Source organism: Phyllobates terribilis, unplaced genomic scaffold (assembly GCF_046119375.1).
Source record: "Phyllobates terribilis strain yellow unplaced genomic scaffold, ASM4611937v1 Scaffold_11__3_contigs__length_659146591, whole genome shotgun sequence".
Classification (NCBI taxonomy): domain Eukaryota; kingdom Metazoa; phylum Chordata; class Amphibia; order Anura; family Dendrobatidae; genus Phyllobates; species Phyllobates terribilis.
The window spans coordinates 55,714,103-55,721,856 of NW_027362771.1; positions in this window are offsets into that span (position 1 = coordinate 55,714,103).

The following is a 7,754-nucleotide window of genomic DNA, read 5'->3' on the forward strand; positions in this document are numbered from 1 at the left end:
CTCGGACCAAGCAAGATTGACAGTCATCTTGTGTTCATTCCATTTTCTAATAATTGTGTCAACAGTTGTTGACTTCTCAACAAGCTGCTTGCCTATTGTCCTGTAGCCCATCCCAGCCTTGTGCTAGTCTACAATTTTGTCCCTGGTGTCCTTAGACAACTCTTTGGTCTGGGCCATGGTGGAGATGTTAGAGTGTGATTGATTGAGTGTGTGGACAGGTGTCTTCCATACAGGTAACGAGTTCAATCAGATGCAATTAATACGGTAATGAGTGCAAAGTAGGAGAGCTTCTTAAAGAAAAACTAAGAGGTCTGTGAGAGCCAGAATTCTTGCTGGTTGGTAGGTGATCAAATATTTATTTCATGCAATAAAATGCATTGTAATTATTTAAAAATCATGCAATGTGATTTTTTGTATTTTTTTAGATTCTGTCTCTCATAGTTGAAGTGTACCTATGATAAAAATTATAGACCTCTGATAACAGTGAAAAAAAATGTTTTACAAAATACGAAAAAAAAAATCAAATCACACCCCTTTTCCCTATTGAAAATAAAGATATTAAAAAAATACATGTGGCATCGTCGCGTTCAAAAAAGTCTGATCTATCAAAATATAAAAACAATTAACCTGATTGGTAAATGAAAAAAATTCCAGAACGCCAGTATGACATTGTTTTGATTGCCAAAATTCCACAAAAAAGGCTGTAACAAGTGATCAAAAAGTCATATCAATCCCAAAATAGTATTAATAAAAACATTGTCTTGCCCCGCAAAAGATAAGCCTCACAGCTCCATCAGCCAAAAAAAAAAAAATGTTACATGCCTGTACTAAAGAGCTGTTATTTAAGAAGGTAAAAGAAAACAACAACAAAAAAAAAACAAAAAGCAAAACAGGTTTCAAGAGTAAATCCAAGTTGGAAAGTAACTCTAAGAGTAGGTATGTGCAATTCCAAAAGAGTGGAAAAAAGGATTTTGATGAATTCCCCTATATTGTTTGGGTCCCCACAACAGATACAGTGGGTACGGACAGTATTCAGACCCCTTTAAATTTTTCACTCTTTGTTTCATTGCAGCCATTTGGTAAATTCTAAAAAGTTCATTTTTTTTCTCATTAAAGTACACTCTGCACCCCATTTTGACTGAAAAAAAACTGAAATGTAGAATTTTTTGCAAATTTATTAAAAAAGAAAAACTGAAATATCACATGGTCATAAGTATTCAAACCCTTTGCTCAGTATTGAGTAGAAGCACCCTTTTGAGCTGGTACAGCCATGAGTCTTCTTGGGAATGATGCAACAAGTTTTTCACACCTGGATTTGGGGATCCTCTGCCATTCTTCCTTGCAGATCCTCTCCAGTTCCGTCAGGTTGAATGGTGTACGTTGGTGGACAGCCATTTTCAGGTCTCTCCAGAGATGCTCAACTGGGTTTAGGTCAGGACTCTGGCTGGGCCAGTCAAGAATGGTCACAGAGTTGTTCGGAAGACACTCCTTTGTTATTTTAGCTGTGTGCTTAGGGTCATTGTCTTGTTGGAAGGTGAACCTTCTGCAAGTCTGAAGTCCAGAGCACTCTGGAAGAGGTTTTCATCAAGGATATCTCTGTACTTGGCCGCATGTTTCCTTCAATTGCAACCAGTTGTCCTGTCCCTGCAGCTGAAAAACACCCCCATAGCATGATGCTGCCACCACCATTTTTCACTGTTGGGATTGTATTGTGCAGGTGATATGCAGTGCCTGATTTTCTTAACACATACCGCTTAGAATTATCACCAAAAAGTTCTATCTTCATCTCATCAGACCAGAGAATCTTATTTCTCATAGACTGGGAGTCCTTCATGTGTTTTTGAGCGAACTCTATGCGGGCTTTCATACAGTATGTCTTGCACTGAGGAGAGGCTTCCGTCGGGCCACTCTGCCATAAATGCCTGACTGGTGGAGGGCTGCAGTGATAGTTGACTTTGTGGAACTTTCTCCCATCTCCCTACTGCATCTCTGGAGCTCAGCCACAGTGATCTTGGGGTTCTTCTTTACCTCTCTCACCAAGGCTCTTATACCACGATTGCTCAGTTTGGCTTGACGGCTAGGTCTAAGAAGACTTCTGGTGGTCCCAAACTTCTTCCATTTAAGGCCACTGTGTTCTTAGGAACCTTCAGTAATGCAGAAATTTTTTTATAACCTTGGCCAGATCTGTGCTTTGCCACAATTCTGTCTCTGAGCTCCTTGGGCAGTTTCTTTGAGCTCATGATTCTCATTTGGTCTGCAATGCACTGTGAGCTGTGAGGTCTTATATAGACAGGGGTGTGCCTTTCCAAATCAAGTCCTATCAGTTTAATTAAACACAACTGGACTCCAATGAAGCAGTAGAACCATCTCAAGGAGGATCACAAGGAAATGGACAGCATGTGGCTTAAATAAGAGTGTCTGAGAAAAGGGTTTGAATACTTATGACCATGTGATATTTCAGTTTTTCTTTTTTAATACATTTGCAAAAATGTCTACATTTCAGTTTTTTTTCAGTCAAGATAGGGTGCAGAGTGTACTTTAATGAGAAAAAAAATTAACTTTTTAGAATTTACCAAATGGCTGCAATGAAGCAAAGAGTGAAAAATTTAAAGGGGTCTGAATACTTTCCGTACCCAATGTACATACTCACATAATGATATGCTGATTAGATATTATTTTTCACACACACATGCTACAAACTGATGCATATTTATTACAATATATTACACAATAGTGAATTTTCCAGTGTTGTTCAAATAATTTCTATTTAGCCAATGAATACAATGATTCTACATTCATTGCTTAAAGATAATTACCTGAATACAAGCTGCTCAGTAAGATACAGAGCTTGATTATACCTGTCCTCTGCATAGTATTTAACCCCTTTAAAGCCCATGACGTACTAATACGTGTCTGTGCCCTGGGACTTAAGAGCCTGACCCGTAAAAGTACATCATGGCGATCGCGAGCGCACACAGGCTGTGCGGGCGCGATCGCCGCCGGGTGTCAGCTGATTGTCACAGCTGACACCCGGTACTATGTGCAGGGAGCGGTCCTGCACGCTCCTGGCACATTAACCCCCGCAATGCTGCGATCAAAGTCGATCGCAGTATTGCGGTGGCTAAGGGGAGGTGTTCGGTATACTCACCTCCTCTTCCGGCCTCCAGCGCTGTATGCCGCGGCTTCCCGGATGTTGCCATGACAACCCGATGTCGTCATGACAACATCTGGGTCAACAGACAGCAGGAAGATTTTTTGGTCATGCGCAGTACATGACCAAACTATCTTCTCACTGTGCAGCGCTTACAGCCTGCATAGCACAGGGATGGTGCTCCATCCCTATGCTGTGCAGGCGATCAGAATAAAAAAGTGAAAGTCCCATAGTGGGAAAAAGTAAACAAAAAAAAAACTGTCAGAAAGTGAAAAAAAACCTAAAAAAAAAATTGTAAAAAAATTAAAAAAAGAATCCACCAAAAATAAAAATATAATGTACCCATCAATAAATACTATTATGAAAAAAAACAAGCAAACAATAAAAGTACACATATTTGGTATCGTCGCGTCCAGAACGACCTATCCTATAAAATTGTCCCACTAATTAACCCCTTCAGTGAACACGGTAAAAAAAAAAAAAAAAAAATGAAGCAAAAAACAATGCTTTATCATCATACCGCCAAACAAAAAATAGAATAACGCGCAATCAAAAAGACGAATATAAATAAAAATGGTACTGCTGAAAACATCATCTTGTCCCGCAAAAAACAAGCCACCATACAGCTCCATCATTCGAAAAATCAAAAAGTTATAGCTCTCAGAATAAAGCAATGCAAAAAAATAATTTTTTCTATAAAATAGCTTTTATTGTGTAAAAGCGCCAAAACATAGAAAAACGATATAAATGTGGTACCGCTGTAAACATACTGACCCGGAGAATAAAGCTACCTTATCAGTTTTACCACACGCGGAGTAGAATAAAAAAATAAAAATAAAAACAATTCCTGAATTGTTGGTTTTAATTTATTCTGCTTCCCAAAAGCTGGAATAGAAAGCGATCAAAAAATGTCACGTGCCTGAAAATGGCACCAATAAAAACGTCATCTCATCCCGCAAAAAACAAGCTCATGACTAGTGTTGAGCCACCCCCGTAGTGTTCGGGTTCGGTTCGGTTCGTTGAACACCGGGATGTTCGAGGAACTGTTCGTCGAACTGTTCGTCGAACTGTTCGTCGAACACCTTAGAACACCGTCGAACACCGTTAAAACCAATGGCAGGCAAACAAAAACACATAGAAACACATAGAAAACAACTGCAAAGGTGTCCAAAAGCTGACAAACTGCTCAGAAGACACTCTCTTTAAAAAAGCCGGCCGGCAAATTCAGCAGCGGCATACACCGGTACCCGACAATTTAGACAAGAAGGAATAGAGCATCACACATAGATTAGATAGATAGAAACATGTCAGTCACACATATAAGAAGCACAGTGACAGTGTTGGTTACTGCACTTGTCATTTAGTGTAAAGGATTTATTAAAAAAAATATTAGTGTTTTCATGCACCGTCTCTTTAAAAAAGCCGGCCGGCAATTCAGCATCTGTACCCGACAATTTAGAACAGAAAGAATAGAGCTTCACACATAGATTAGATAGATAGAAACATGTCAGTCACATATATAATAAGTACAGTGATAGTGTTGCTTACTGTACTTGTCATTTAGTGTAAAGGATTTATTTAAAAAAATAATAGTGTTTTCATGCACTGTCTCTTTAAAAAAGCCGGCCGGCAATTCAGCAGCGGTACCCGACAATTTAGAACAGAAAGATAGAGCATCACACATAGATTAGATAGATAGAAACATGTCAGTCACATATATATGAAGTACAGTGATAGTGTTGGTTACTGTACTTGTCATTTAGTATTAAAATAAAGGATTTATTATTAAAAAAATTGGCGTGGGGTTCCCCTTAATTTTAGGCTCTAGCGGAGGTTAAGCAGACGGCTGGGGCAGATGTTTGAAGCCTGGGAAGGGGGTAATACCCACGGAGCTTCCCAGGCTACTAATATCAGCCCCCAGCTGAATACATAGCCTTTACTAGCTATTAAAATGGGGGACCCCCCCAAAAAAATGACGTGGGGTCCCCCCTAATTTAATAGCTAGCAAAGGCTAGGCAGACAGCTGGGGGCTGATATTAATAGCCCAGGAAGGGAGCCATGAATATTGGCCCCCTCCCAGGCTAGAAACACCAGCCGTCAGCTGCCCCAGAAATGGCGCATTCATAGGATGCGCCAATTCTGGCACTTAGCCTCGCTCTTCCACGCTGCCCTGGTGCGGTGGCAGGGGGTAATAGGGTTGGGGTTGATGTCAGCTTATAATGCCAGCTGACATCAAGCCCAGGTTAGTAATGGAGAGGCGTCTATAAGACACCCCCATTACTAACCCCATAGTCAAAGTTAAAAAAAACACAAACACCCAGAATAAAGTCCTTTAATTGAAATAAAGACACAATCCTTTATTGTTCTAAATTAAACCATACTTACCATCACGCCCATTCCAGCTGAAGCCAACGATCTCCTGAAATAAAAGAAAAATAATAAAGCAACATCATCCTTACCTTTCCATGGTTCCCATGACAGCTTCAGCTCTGCTACATCGAGATGACAGGCTGGACCGCAGCAGAACGCTGCCATCCAGCCTGTCATCCCGCAGACACTGAGAAGCGCAGGCTTGCTTGCGCTCCACAGTGTCTCTCTGTGAGGGCATCCAGATGAGCCGAGTTAATGTCCAATGAACTCGGCTCACCTCATGCACGTCACTGACAGCGTGGGAAAATTCTCCTGCACTCAGCGCTTCAGCGTGGGAGAATTCTCACACTGAAGCGCTGAGTGCAGGAGAATTCTCCCACGCTGTCAGTGACGTGCAGGAGGTGAGCTGAGTTCATTGGACATGAGCTCACCTTATGCACGTCACTGACAGCGTGGGAAAATTCTCCTGCACTCAGCGCTTCAGCGTGGGAGAATTCTCACGCTGAAGCACTGAGTGCAGGAGAATTCTCCCACGCTGTCAGTGACGTGCAGGAGGTGAGCTGAGTTCATTGGACATGAGCTCACCTTATGCACGTCACTGACAGCGTGGGAGAATTCTCCTGCACTCACCGCTTCAGCGTGAGAATTTTCCCACGCTGTCAGTGACGTGCATGAGGTGAGCCGAGTTCATTGGACATGAACTCGGCTCATCTGGATGTCGTCACAGAGAGACGCTGAGCAGCGCAAGCAAGCCTGCGCTTCTCAGTGTCTGCGGGATGAGAGGCTGGATGGCAGCGTTCTGCTGCGGTCCAGCCTGTCATCTCGATGTAGCAGAGCCGAAGCTGTCATGGGAACCATGGAAAGGTAAGGATGAGGTTGCTTTATTATTTTTCTTTTATTGCAGGAGATCGTTGGCTTCAGCTGGAATGGGCGTGACGGTAAGTATGGTTTAATTTAGAACAATAAAGGATTGTGTCTTTATTTCAATTAAAGGACTTTATTCTGGGTGTTTGTGTTTTTTTTAACTTTGACTATGGGGTTAGTAATGGGGGTGTCTTATAGACGCCTCTCCATTACTAACCTGGGCTTGATGTCAGCTGGCATTATAAGCTGACATCAACCCTAACCCTATTACCCCCTGCCACCGCACCAGGGCAGCGTGGAAGAGCGAGGCTAAGTGCCAGAATTGGCGCATCCTATGAATGCGCCATTTCTGGGGCGGCTGACGGCTGGTGTTTCTAGCCTGGGAGGGGGCCAATATTCATGGCTCCCTTCCTGGGCTATTAATATCAGCCCCCAGCTGTCTGCCTAGCCTTTGCTAGCTATTAAATTAGGGGGGACCCCACGTCATTTTTTTGGGGGGGTCCCCCATTTTAATAGCTAGTAAAGGCTATGTATTCAGCTGGGGGCTGATATTAGTAGCCTGGGAAGCTCCGTGGGTATTACCCCCTTCCCAGGCTTCAAACATCTGCCCCAGCCGTCTGCTTAACCTCCGCTAGAGCCTAAAATTAAGGGGAACCCCACGCCAATTTTTTTAATAATAAATCCTTTATTTTAATACTAAATGACAAGTACAGTAACCAACACTATCACTGTACTTCATATATATGTGACTGACATGTTTCTATCTATCTAATCTATGTGTGAAGCTCTATTCTGTCTGTTATAAATTGTCGGGTACCGATGCTGAATTGCCGGCCGGCTTTTTTAAAGAGACGGTGCATGAAAACACTATTATTTTTTTTGATAAATCCTTTACGCTAAATGACAAGTACAGTAAGCAGCACTTTCACTGTACTTCGTATATATGTGGCTGACATGTTTATATCTATCTAATCTATGTGTGAAGCTCTATTCTTTCGGTTCTAAATTGTTGGGTACAGGTGTATGCCGCTGCTGAATTGCCGGCTTTTCATGTTTCACTGTTGGCACTGTTCCCATCGATTTGGGCAATCACTGTAATGCCACAACCACCATGGCTGTGGCATTACAGTGAGTGGCAGACAATCCCTGCATGATTGGTGCTCTAAATAGCGCCAGACATGCAGGACACGCTTTTGGTGCACGAACAGTTATCGAACATAACCTCGAACAGCCGAATTTTTTGCAAATCGTTCGGGTTCGTCGAACAACTCGAACACCGCCCAAAACAGCTCGAATTTGAGATTGGCGAACAGTTCTAGTCGAACACCGCTCATCTCTACTCATGACTCTGTCGGCTAAAATGTGGAAA